This window comes from Callorhinus ursinus, unplaced genomic scaffold (genome assembly GCF_003265705.2).
Source record: "Callorhinus ursinus isolate GAN/ISIS: 27379988/994484 unplaced genomic scaffold, GSC_fseal_2.0 scaffold24, whole genome shotgun sequence".
Classification (NCBI taxonomy): domain Eukaryota; kingdom Metazoa; phylum Chordata; class Mammalia; order Carnivora; family Otariidae; genus Callorhinus; species Callorhinus ursinus.
In genome coordinates, this window is record NW_027397086.1 from 13955017 (window position 1) to 13968795 (window position 13779).

General features: G+C 43.4%; 1 protein-coding gene across 5 annotated transcripts in view; it reads left to right on the plus strand.

Moving 5' to 3' along the window:
* ASTN2 (astrotactin 2) overlaps positions 1–13779 on the plus strand; it is an 899232-nt gene that overhangs the window by 546945 nt on the left and 338508 nt on the right. The gene's annotated exons all lie outside the window — the stretch shown is intronic.

A 13779-nucleotide genomic window follows, 5' to 3' on the forward strand; every position in this document is an offset into this window, starting at 1 on the left:
TTCCTATCGGGTAGAGAGGAGCATTGTGAGCTAGGAAACAGGGTCCAGGGGATGCTTGCTTTTTGACACCACCCAACAGTTCTCCAGTTCTCAGTGGGCAGTGACTCTGGGGACAATCCAACTGAACTTGGACACAATACACTAGAGATAGCATCAGATCCCATAAGTTAAAGGGTCAGTCCTACAAGACTGCCCCCCACCCACCCACCTTCAGAGGCCAGTCACATGTCCAGCCTGTCACCTGTACTTCTGATTGACCAAGTATGGTTTGGAGGTTTCCATGACCCTCTCCTTGGATTTGATTCATTTGCCAGAGTGGCTCACAGAACCAAGAGAAACATTGACTTCTGTTTACCAGTTTATTGTAAAGGATACAGATGAACAAGCAGGTGAAGGGGTACATAGGACAAGGTATAGAGAAATAAGCGTGATATTCCTACACCTCTATGTGTTCATCAGCTGGGATGTTCTCCCAACTCTATCCCTTTGGGTTTTTATGGAGGCTTTATTGACATAGACATAAGTGATTAAATCGTTGGCCATTGGCAGCTGATGCAGCCTCCAGCCCCTATCTCCTTACTGGATCCTGAAGTTTCCAACCCTCTAATCATATGGTTGGTTCCCCTGGGCAATCAGCACCCCATCCTTAGGTTCTTTCCCAAAGTCATCTCATTAACATAAACTCAGATGTGATTGAAAGGAGTTTCTTATAAATATCAAGACACCTTATTAGCTTTTATCACTTAAGGAAATTCCAAGGGTTTTAGGAACTCTGTCTAGAAGTGAGGATGAAGATAAAATATCTATATTTCGTATTATAAATCACAGTATCACACACGGGATCTCTTTCTGGCTTTCATCGATCTTCAAGAATTTTTCTGACCATCCATGTAAGGAAAAGTGATTCTAGAAGCCGCACTGTCATGGGGATGATACAGACCTAGATTATAAAATGACACTGTTCCTCAACCTGGCTCTGCTCACCGTGTATTCTTAGTTAAGCCCCTTAGGCCTTCTAAAAATGACAAGAGTGGAACTTGATTTTCCTCTGGGGCTCCTTCTTTCCCTGCAACAGCCCACAAGTCAAAGCTGTACTTGGGTCTCTAGAGGAAAGACCCTGAAGATCAGCCTTTATGGCAGTCAATGGGACTTGTGCTCCCCGCCACCCCTGTTTCCCCTGGAGAGCTGTTCTTTCATACACAGTAAACCCTAGGGAAAAGACGGAGTTCTCCATATGGTGGGATTTCAGGCAGAAGCATTGTAACCAACCTCCATGATTTTGTCGTTGCCTTGTTTAGATAATGAGGCATTTCAACTGAAAAGTTACTTTTCCTTTTTCAATTATGAAGTTATTATATACACACATAAGCACATTTAGAATACAGAGAAGGTAGAAGAAAGGAAAATATCACCCAGAGTCATGGCATCTCCAATAACCACCATTAACGTTTTTGTATTTCCTTTTAGTAGTTTTCCTATGTGATATATATGTACCAGTTTTATTGTGGAATTTCAAATACATGTAGAAAAATGTGTAAAAACATCACATGCAGTTTAATCAGTAGTAAATATGTGATACCTATCTAATCATCACCCAGGTCAAGAATTAGAATATTGCCTGCATTCCAGAAGCCTTTTCTTAACACACCCACTGTGACTCTATTTCCCATTTTAGCACTTTCTCCCCCTCCGAAGTAGCCACAACCTGACTTTTAGTTATGCCCCTTATCTTTTCTATCTAGTTTCTCCACTTATATGGGCATAGAACAGCCATTTTATTTTATTTTTGCTTTTCAGTGGCAGATTCTCTGGCATTCAGCACATTTCACTAAGTTAGGTAAAACCCATCTTCTCTTTTGGTTGAAGCGAAAACTGGTTATCTGCTGGTCCACGGTTTCATTCAAAGCTAAGCTGCATTCAAAATGCAATACCTAAGTTCCTAATGTGGTTGGACCCTCTGTTAGACTCCAAAGTCACAGGAGTGAACGGTGTCGTGGCTAACAAAGAGCTCAGTCTATGTACCCAGCCAGAAATTGATACTTTGAATCACATGTGAATGCCTCTTTTCAGCACATATATGGGGTAAACTCTCCTTTCCAAATGATTCCCTCTGGTGTAGACTAGGGCCTGGGCTGGGCTGCCTCTTCCTGTCCTTTGAGTTTTTGGCGCCCACACAAGCATGATTTTTTTTTCCCCCAGCTGGTCCAAACCTTGCAGGCTTTTTCTAAGGCATATTTTTAAATGTTACATCCTGAGTTCATCCCGGGTAAGAGGAAAACCTTTTAGGCAAGAGGTGGGGGTAGAGAGAGAAAGGGAACTGATGTCTCTTGAGCTGCACTGAATTGTAACTTTGGATCGTGGGATCCACCCAGCACACCAGCCAAATGGTATCGCCATCCCCATTCTGCACGTGTAGAAGGCAACCCGGGGAAGGGAGTGGCGTGCCCAGTGCCACTCCCATTGGGATTGACGGCCTTGGGATCAGAACCCCAATTGCAAGGGCTCCAGTAATCTTGACGGAAAGGTTGAGAACACCTTCCAAAGGTGTGGAGTCAGGCTTCCTGCGGCATCCCCATTGCGCTGGTTGATGACACTGGGCAATGATGTATTAATGTTCTCATATGAACAGCATCACCTCAACAGAGGCTTGCCTGGAGAGTTAGGTGAGTGGTGTGCACTCAGCCCAGGATCTGGCTGATGTTTAGTACTCAGGACAGAGCAGCTAGGGGACAGTTGAACAGGCTGCTGGGAGGCCTTGAAAAAAAGGGGGGGCCCTTGCCCGGGGGCTGGTTGATTAGCGCTGGAGGTGCCTGGCAGGGATGAGAGGCTTAGAAGTGGTCCTTAGTTCTCAGCTCGTGAGTTTCCTCTCACCCACCTCCGTTCCCAAAACACTGGACTAAGGAAACCTCAGGGTCCAGCATCTATGACATCTGTCTCCATTCAGGGATGGGTTTTTTTTCCTTCTTTCTCTTACATTGCTCTCTGCAACAACAACAAAAAATAAAATAAAATATGCAAACCGCCCAAAATTACACTCAACATACGCTGAATAAATAAATACCCACAGAAGCATATGTTCAATGGCCGCTTGTTCCATGCTTTCCAAAGCCAACTAGCTTAGAAAATCATTTCTCACACAGAGCCCGGGTGATCGATGAGAAGGTGCAGGATGAGGACACAGCCGCAAGCTGGAAATAGAGTTTTTAGATACAAAGGATGGAGAAGGGAAGGAGCCAGCGAGACCTAGCAGGCATTGAAAAGACCATGTCTTCAGCCTGTCCTGATAAAAGCCTGGCTCTGGCCCCTGAACCACTAGCTCACTACTAGGCAGAGCAGTGGGTAAGAAGGAGCTCTTTGAGATAAGGGTCCATGGGTTCAGATCCTGGCTCTGCCACTTCTTACGTAATACCGAGATAGGTTGCTTTAAACAATTTTGTGTCTTAGTCTCCTAGTATCAAAAAAAATGGGTAAAATAATAGTACCTACTTTACATGATTGTTGTATGAGGAGGTACCGCCAAAGGGTTAAGGAAACGGACTCTGGCGCCACCTTTCCTGGGTCTGCCATTTACTGGCTGTGTGATGTTGGGCAAGATAACGAACTTTGCTGTGCCTCAGATTCCCCATCTGGTAAGTGAGCATGGTGATAGTCACCGCCAAGGGTTGCTTTGAGGAAGGGCTGCATCCATGTGAATTCAACGCTTAGAATGGGACCTGGCTCCACAGGAAGTGCTCAGATAATGTCAGAAAGCCATTTTTTTTTTTTTTTTGCCAGTGCTGTCTTGCATGTCCATCTGTAGCGTGCATACCTTGTCAAAATTCTCGTGGCTCTGTGCCACTCTCTGAACAGAACATGGGGCTTCTTAAAACTAAAATCTAAGCATCTGTAATGGTGACCTGAAGCAAGTCCTCTCCTCTCCACAAGCCTCAGTTGCCCATTGGTGAGTGGTGAAAATAATAGTAAACCCTTTTCTGAGTAGTTGGGAAGAGGGAAGGATGTGCCTGACATAGGGGGAGTGCATGACCCATGTCCACTCCTCTCCCAGCACCCTAGCACCACCAAGTGCCTGATCCAGTGGAAGGTGGTTCTTTCGCTGAGTATTGCCTTTATCCCAGAAGGCACAGCTTAGGAATGGTGCGGGACTGAGCTGATCCTCAACTCCACCCCACAGCCACTCAGTGCGTGATCTTGGAAAGCCCCTCTTCTCTGCACCTCGGGGTCCTCTTCTTCCAACGGGGAGCTGAGTCTGTCTGGCAATCACACGGCACTGGAAAAATAGAATGTATGGGGAAGGACTTTAGAAACCTCAACACCCATGGGAAAGGCAGCAGAGCATGACCTGATATCCCGGCTCTGCCACATACTTGCCCTGTGGTCTTGGGACAAGTTACTAAAGCTGTCTGTGCCTCAGTTTCCTCCTCTGAAAAATGAGAACAGTAGTACCTATACCATCAGGCTATAGTTAACATTATGAGTTAATATTCTTTTTTTTCCCTTAAGATTTATTTACTTATTTGAGAGAGAGAGAAAACGTGAGCAGGGAGGAGGAGCAGAAGGGAAGGGAGAGAGAGAACCTCAAGCAGACTCCCTGCTGAGCATGGAACCCGACATGGGGCTTGATCCCAGGACCCTAAGATCCTGACCTGAGCTGAAATCAAGAGTTGGAGGCTTAACCAACTGAGCCACCCAGGTGCCCTAACATTATGAGTTAATATTCCAAACACATTTAGAATAGTGCCTGACACATGGTAAACACTATTCAGTGTTAGCTGTTATTATTATTAATGAACTATACAAAGGCTATTTATTATAATCACTAGACAGTTATCGAATAGACGGTCAACAGGATTCTTGCAGGATTTTCTTGGGAAGGTGTTCTCTGTTTTCCCTTCCCTCAGCTCTCTGTGCTTATTTGTACCATATTAAACAACTCCAAGGCCTCTGAAATATTATTACTTATTCTTCTCCCTGTGTTAGACTAGATGCTTTTTGAAGGCTGGGCTAAGGCTTTGTGAACTTGATGGCCTGGAGGACAGTAGGCGTTGAGTAGGCGTTTGCTGAACTGAATTCCTATTCTGTGCAGTGTTCTGGGGAGCTCCAGAGAGAGAGGTGAAAGGCTTTATGACTCCATCCAGAAGGAGTACCACCCGTGGAAGGGGGCTGGAGGGGTGGGCTGCAAACCATATCCTCAAGCCACTCCCCCAAGTGCAGCCCTTCTCCGTGGTTCCCCAGCTCGGGTGCTACCTACTACCCAAATCCACCAGCTGACCTCCCTTGGAATTTCTGTGAGCCTCTTGACGAGGATCATAGGATGTCCAAGCTATAAGGCCCTTGGAAACCAGCTGCCACCTTTCTCATGGAACAGAGAGGAAGGCTGAGGCAGGAGAAGGGAAGAGAACTACCCCAAGCAGAGACTGTAATCTGCATCTCCTAACTACCTGTGCTCTTCTAATGGGAAAGGCAGGTGGCCATAAATTCAGATAGCTAGCCATGATCGACATGTGTACCAGCAAAGCCAGCAATGCCTTCCAACACTGCTATCATTCTTGAGCATACTACTATTCTTGAGCATAAGCCATCTTGAACCGTGACTTACCTCCCTCTGGGGGTTTACCCAATGCCTCCAGTTGGTCTAGATTCTCCTGGAGGTCAGAGACCACCACCTCATCTATTCCTTTGTGTCTCCATTAGAAAGGAGCTGTGTGGTGCTGAGAGCATGGGTTTCGAGCCAGACTCACCCATGCCTGCACCACACCTCCACTCCTAGAAAGCTGAGTGACAGAGGAAAGGAACTTCTGGCCTTTTCAAAGCCTGTTCCTTCTTCGGCAACATCAGGCTAATAACAGCAAGCTCATAGAATCGTGGACCTTGAGCAAAGCAGACTAAGGAGAACACCGAGTGTGGTGCCTGGCTCACAGTAGGTGCTCAGAGCACGCGAGTTTCCTTTCTCCTGTCTCCAGAAGTGTGTGTTGAACCGTGCACAGATGGCGGGCATGTGGCGAGAGAGGCCTAGCAGTGTTTCACGGGAACTCAAGATACAACTAAGCAACATGACCATTTTAGGGCATTCCAAAAATATTTCCCGGGTATCAAATATTAAAGTGATGATTATCACAATAACAACTTTCTAACAGTTGATGTTTTATCATGTAACAGACACCATGCTAGGGATAGTCAATGTCTAACTCTTCCCGCACCCAACCCCCACATCAATTCTACCGAGTACGTGTAATTAGTCTTCCTGCACCCAACCCCCATGGCAATTCTACTGAGTACATGTAATGAGCTTGAGTCTCAAAGTGTTAATGAAGTGACTGGCTGGCATTACATGGCCAGTGAGCGACAAAGCCAGGTGGAATTCTAGCCAGGATCGGCCTGATGCGAAAGACCACGACAGTGTCTCTGTCCCCTGTGCTGGGCACCGGGACCATGCTGGAAAGGGGAAGCTGTGTTTCTTCCACTCTCTCTCCTCAAATAGCCCACAGACTCCTGGGGAGACAGACTGAACCAGAAGCCATCCGCCTGCCAGAGTAGTGTTTGTGCTAGAATAATACTTAACACAGGAGAGAAGGAAAAATGGTGCTTGCTGACTCCGGGCATTAGAAGGAAGTAGCAACTTCCACACCAGAAGGTTCTTTGCCCATTGTGGCACTGAGGGTTCCCAGCAAACCCAGGAGGTAGGTAGTTATTATCAGGTCCATTTTAAAATGGGGAAACAAAAATCAGAAAGGTACGGTGACTTGCCCAAAGTCACACAGCCAGGATGTAGCAGCATCTGGATTAGACTTTTTTTTTTTGGTCTCTTCAGCATCCTTGTGCTTCTGGAGTTGGGAGGGGATCTGCAGAGGGGAGGCTGTTTAAGCTGTCACTTAGAGGTTACATAGGATTCTTTAGGAAGAGGAGGGTAGGCCTGGCTGGGGGCAAAGGGTGGACAAAGGTGCTGAAGTTGGACCTGGCAGGTGCTGTTGGGTATTTGTCCACATCCAGGTGGAGAGACATGTGAAGCAGGGATGTGGTTTGGCCAGTGGGCCTGGGAGCTCTCCTGGGGACTCGTTCTCCACTCTGAGATCAGAGGCCCCCCAGTGTGCCTGCCTACGTTCCCTGCTATTGATCCCTGTAATATTTTTTTGTAGGCCCACCCCCTTCCTCCCTTTCAACATCAGATTGAGCGACGGCTGAATTGGCATGAGTTGATTAAAACTCCTTGTAATTATGGACTCTCGACTGGCCTGATTGTCCAAATCAATGTCTGCAGTAATAGGCAGGCTAGCTGGCTTTGTTGACAGATTGAGGCTGAGGAGGGAGAGGTGCGGGGGGATGGGCAACGGCAGGGTCTTCCCCACACACTCCCTTTCCAGCCTGTACTCCAGAGGCCTCCTGGGACTAGGGCAGCCAGGCCCACTCGGCCTCCAGTCAAAGGGATGGTCCCTAATGAAGGACTCTGCAGCCCTTGCTTAGTTCCTGCGATCCTCCGTAACCTCGCCTGCCAAACAAGTGTATCTTAGAGGTGCCTCCTGAGTTTTGCCATGAGGATTTGAGGAGATGGCATAGGGGAAAATGTCTAGCACATGGTACATCATTGCTTCCTTCCCTCTGTTTTCTTCTTCCTGGGATGCTGTATCTGATCTGTACATCTAGGACTCTGCTGCCAACAACCCCTACGTGTCCTCTCAAAATCCACATCACGACCTTCCTACAAAGTTCTCAGAATTCTTGTGTAGCCCCAGCCAGTCTGAACCACTTGTGACATCATGGACAGGCCACCTTCAGGTGGATCAGGGTGAAAGAACCCCATTTTTGCAATCAGGGACCTTCCACTGAAGGCTGCCTCTCACTCGCTGTGTGGCCTCAGGCAAGTCACTTGGCCTCTCTGGGCTTTAGTTTTATCATCTGCAAAAGGACCATGATAATGCAGGTCCTACCTCAGCATTGCTGAGAATATAGCAAAAACTGCCTGTGGCAATATTGACCCTCTGCAGGTCAGCAGTCCTCTTCCATTGCTTCCTGAATGCATTCCCTATTTGGGGAAAGTGACAAGAAATTCAAACAGCAGTTACCATTTTTGGGGCAACTGCCATTGTGTCAGACATCTGTCAGGTGTGTGCTCTGGTTTGGTTCTCTCATAAGTCCGGGGAGGTAGGAGCGACTCCCTCCAGTATAGAGATGTGGAAACTGAGGCTCAGAGAAGCAAGGGCACACAGGGAGGAAGTGGCAGACTTCACTCACAGTTGTGGGATCCTCTCTGGCTGACAGTGTGCTCAGCCTTCCACTCATGAATGATCTCGTTGCTTTTGCTCTGTCTCATATAACCTCTACCGTGACCTGATGGGGTAGTGCGATTGATAGGAAGCAGGACTCTTGCTAGGAGGTAGTATTGTTATTATGCTTCACTGGTGATGAGAGAAATCAGATACTTGCTGAGCTCTGGGAGGAGGACAAGGTTCTGCCTGTAGTTAGGCAGGTGTGGAGTCATCCTGGTGATGTCTTAAAACATGCTCAATCAATTCCAAGGGGATTCTCTACTCCCTTCTGAAATAGTTCTCTCCTTTTCACAGTTCATGGTTGTTTTAACAAAAAAACCAAGCACCTCAGAGCTAAGAGTCTTGCCCACCTTCCACTTGTCCAATGCCTTCATTTTATAGTATAGCAAACAGACTCAGACAGTGCGACGTGCCTGCCAAAAGCTACCCAGCCAGTTAGAGAACAGAGAGAGACAGACCCAAAACTCAGCTCTCCAGAGAACCTTTAGTCACATGCATTTCTTTTTATTGAGGGCTTGCTAGGGTTTGGCTATTTGTCACCATCAACCCATTTGCTTGCTACACCCACTTTGAGACAGGTCTTCCAGATGGGGAAACTGAGGCTCAAAGAAGCATGACTAGCTCTAGGTGACAGCTAAGAAGAGGCTGGGTCCGAGGCTGGAGTACTTTCCATTATCCCACCCTATCTCTCAGGCCCAAGATTGGAGAAGAGAAGGAAGGTGCCACACTGTTGTCTCCCGGGGCCTGAGGGAGGGGCAGGGCTCCCTCAGGTGAGCACCAGTGAGCACCACCCTGGAAATCCCCCAGGATTACTTGCCATATGAGTCACTCAAGCCCCAGGAAAAGTCATTTTGTCTTGTAAGTTGGTTGTTTTTCCTTCTGCTCAGAACAGCTGGCCCACCTTCTAGACCTGGGGGTGGGGTAGTGGAGCAGCTCATTACAAATTTTGTACTCGAAGCAATTTGCATTCTATAATTAATGAATATTAAAATGCATAATTACAAATGGAAACAAATGGCTTGGTGATGTTGAAAACAGGGCTGGGAAGGAGTGAGAGAAGGCCCAGAGGATGGTAAAGGGGGCTGGGAGGAGTAAGGCAGGGCCAGCGTGTTGTAGAGACAGCTGAGAATCCACCAGGTACACCTCCCTGACTCAGATCCTCAAGACTTTAAGGCTCAGGGACTCAGGCTCAGGGTCTTCATGTGAGTCCTTGCCTGAAATGGAACAGAACGGAGGCTGTGAGGTTCTGGAGCTCAGTTGAACTGGGTTTCTCATCTACTTACTAAAAAACCTCTGGCAAAAGAGCAGCCCTCCAAGGAATGGGGCCATTATGAGGTGGACCTGCCCCTTTTCTTCTGCCCACTCCCAGCCCCACAGAGTCTGCCTCTCACGGCTTCTTTTTATGAGCCCTAAGAAAGTGCTTACAGATAACTGAATTCACTGACTTCAGTCATCTCTTCAAGGTAGCAAACCTAATCACTTCACAACCTTCAGTGCCTTCCAGTTGTACTTAGAATAAACTCAAGATGACTTTCCATGGCTGAAGTCAGGGGTCAATAGCTTTTTTGTATAAAGAACCATGTAGTAAATATTTTAGGCTTTGCAAGTCACATGTGTGTTGTTGTTGTTGTTGTTATTGTTTGGTCTTACAGTATTCCTTAAAAACAAAACAAAACAGAACTTTAAAAATTTAAACATTCTTAGCCCTGTGGAAAATAGGCCGTGAGGGAATAGATGTCTTTTTCTCTCCTTCACCTGCTAAATACAACAAAAAATGCTGGAGGTTATATATAAAACAAACATAAGTCTGTGAAAGGTGGAGAGAAGGAGGCAGACCCGCTAGGAACCTGGGGGCCCATGGAGATATGGTGGCCAGTACCTTGGATTTTCTTTTTGCCTCATATGTTCTAAGCGTGGAGCTGAAGGAGCCAGCAAGTCAGAAATGCCAGTAGGTAAAGACCAAACAAAACAAAATAAAAACAAGCAACACAAAAACAACCCCAAACCCAAAGGCTGGTCTCTTCAGCCAGAGTCCCAGGAAAATGGCAGCCTATGAAGACAAAATTTTTAGACAATAATCTCTCTAGCCAAACATCACAGGAAAAACATGGTCCAATCCCAACCCAGTCTAACAAAGGCTAAGTAAGGAGCTAGACTTCCATTCTTACCAGACTGTAATGATACAGTCTGATAATACTGTCCTCCCCTTTCCTTACTGCAAGGATGTAAGAGAAGGCCAAGTGGGAAGAGTGGGATTCTACTTCCCCTGACAGTAATGAGCTATGCCTCCACTTTGCCCTGCTGGAACAGTGTCAGAGGAATCCAGATACAATAGAAGGTTTAAATAAGATCCAAAGTTAAAACATGATAACATAACATAATGCCCCAAGTCATCCAGGTTTCCACCAAGAATCACTTGTCCCACCAAGAACCTGAAAGATCTCAAACAGAATGCAAAAAAAGATCGCATAGATGCCATTACAAAGATAACAGGGATATTGGAAGTTAATGACAAATATGTTAAATTAGCCATCATAACATAAAAATGCTTAAACAAGCAATTAAAGTACAAATGAGAAAAACAGAAAGTCTTATCAAAGAAGTAGAAGATATAAAGGAGAAACAAATGAAAATTATAGAACTGAAAAATACAATCAAAAAATTTTTTGAAAACTCAGTGGATTGACTTGACTAGCAGATAGAGAGGACAGAGGAAATAACCAGTTAACTTAAAGATAGAACAATAGAAATTACCCACTCTGAACATCAGGAGACAAGACTGATAAAGAAAATAAGGGGCCAGAAGGAGACAAGAAAGAGTGGAACTGAAAAAGTGCTCAAAGAAATAATGGCTGAAAATTTCTCAAATTTGGTAAAATGCATAAATATACATATTTGAAAAGCTAAGCAAACTGCAGATTAAACACAAAGAAATCCATACCAACAATCATAGTTAAATTTCAGCTTTTCAAGGAAAAAATCTTGAAAGAAAGAAATGACATCTTATTTATAGGGGAAACACAATTTGAATGATGGTGGAATTCTCATGAGAAACCATGGAGGCCTGGAGAAGGTGGCACACATTTTTTTAAGTATTGGATGAAAAACAAAAACAAAAACAAAAACTGGGAATTCAAAATCCTGTGCCCAGTGGTTATCTTTTTGGAATGAAGGAGAAATTAAGACATTCTCATATGAAGGAAAACTAAGAGAATTGATTGCCAGTAGACTTATTCTAAAGACTGGGTAAAGGAAGTTCTTGAAACAGAAAGGGAATGATAGAAAAAGGGATTTTGGAACACTGAGAAGGAAGAAAGAATATAACACAAATGTGGGTAAATGCAATAGACCTTCCTTCTCATTTTGAGTTTCCTACATTATGTTAGACGGTTAAAGTAAAAATGACAGCACTATCTGATGTGGTCTTAAATGTATTTAGAGGAATATTTAAGAAAATTATGTTGCAGATGGGAGAAAATAAAGGGATATAAAGGGAGGTAAGGTTTCTATACATCACTTAAATGAGTAAAATGATCCATAAGTAGACTGTGATAAGTTATGCATACCTAGAGCAAACACTAAAAACTAGGCAAAGAGATGTATTTAAAAACACTATAGATAAATCAACATGGAATTTAAAAAATGTTGAAATAACCCACAAGAAGATAGGAAAAAGAAAACTGAAAAATGGAGATCAGAAAACAAAATAAAACATCTAACTTAAGCTCTAAAATACCAGTAATCACATTAAAGGTAAATGGTCTAAAAATACAAATTAAAAGACAGAAATTGGCAGAGTTGATTTAAAAATACGAACTCACTTAACATATACAAGAAACTCACTTAACGTATGATTTAGGCAAGTTGAAAGTAAATAAAAAGACATATGTGAATCAAACAAAAGCAGGAATATCTATGTTCATTTCAGAAAAAGTAAGCCAGAGAGAAATCATATATAATGAAAGGGTCATCCACCAAGAAGTCATAGCAGTCCTGAATATTTATGCATCAAACAGCAGAGCTGCAAAATGTCTAAAGCAAAAACCAATAGAACTAAAGGGAAAAATATAAAAATCCACAATTATATTTAGATACACTGAACTTCCTCTCTCAACAACTTCTATAACAATTAGAAAATTACTGGTTATAGAATAACTCAATGACATCATCTATTAAAATGATGTAGTTAACATTTATAGAACACATTGCCCAGCAACAACAGAATGCACACTCTTTTCAAGTGCCTATGGAACACATACCAAGATAGACCATATCCTGGGGCATGAAAAAAACAGTAAATTTAAAAAATTCAAATCATACAGAGTGTATTCTCTAGCTACAATAGAATCAAACTACAAGGCAATAACAAATAACAGAAAAATCTTTAAATACTTGGAAACCTCACAACACATTTCTAAATAATCCATGGATTAAAGAGGAAGTCGCAAGGGAAATAAAAAGTACACTGAACTGAAAGAAATAAAAATACAGTATATCAGAATTTGTGGGACACAGCTATCATAATGATCTATCCTTTCCTTATAATTTCTCTGTGTCTTTATATTTAATGAGGAGCAAAGTTATAGCCATGAATGCCTACATTAGAAAAGAAGTTTCAATTAATAATCTAAGATTCCACCTTAAGAACCTACAAAAAAGAGAACAAAATAAATCCAAAGCAAGCAGAAGAAAGGAAATTAATGCACTTAAAAACAGAAAGAAAAAAATACACAAAAGTCAATAAAATAAAAAACTGATATCTTGAAAACATCAAGAAAATTGGGGGAAAGAAAACTAGCAAGACTGATAAAAAGGAGAGAAGATACAAGTTATCAATATCAGGAATGAAAGAGGTTATATACAATGCAATTTGCAATGCCTAAAAAATAATGAAATACTTTGATGTTAAATCTAATAAAACACGCATGGGACATGTATGCTGAAAACTACAGAATGCTGATAAAGATATTTTTTTAAAGATTTTATATATTTTATTTGAGAAGGAGAGAGAGAGAGAGAGAGAGCATGAATAGGAGGAGGGGCAGAGAGAGGGAGAAGCAGAATCCCAACAGAGCAGGGAGCCCAACATGGGGCTCAATTCCAGGTCCCCAGGATCATGCCTGAGCCAAAGGCAGACACTTGACTGAGCCAACCAGGTGCCCTCATGAAAGATATTTTTAAAAGATCTACGTAAATGGAGAGACAAACTGTGTTCATGAATTGGAGGACTCAGCATCATAAAGATCTCCATTCTCTTCAAATTGATTTAAAGTTTTAGGATAATTCCTGTTAAAACCTCAGCATGATATTTTTCTTTTAATAAAGACAAGATCCTCCTGAATCTTATATGGAAGGGCAAAGGAACAAAGAGAAGCAAAACTTCTTTTGAAAAAGTAGAATAAAGTGGAAGGAGTCAATCTACCCTACTTCTAGATGAATATAGTTATGGTAATCAAGACTGTGGTGTTAGTAGAAGGACAGACCTATAGATCAATGGACAGAATAAAAAACCCAGAAA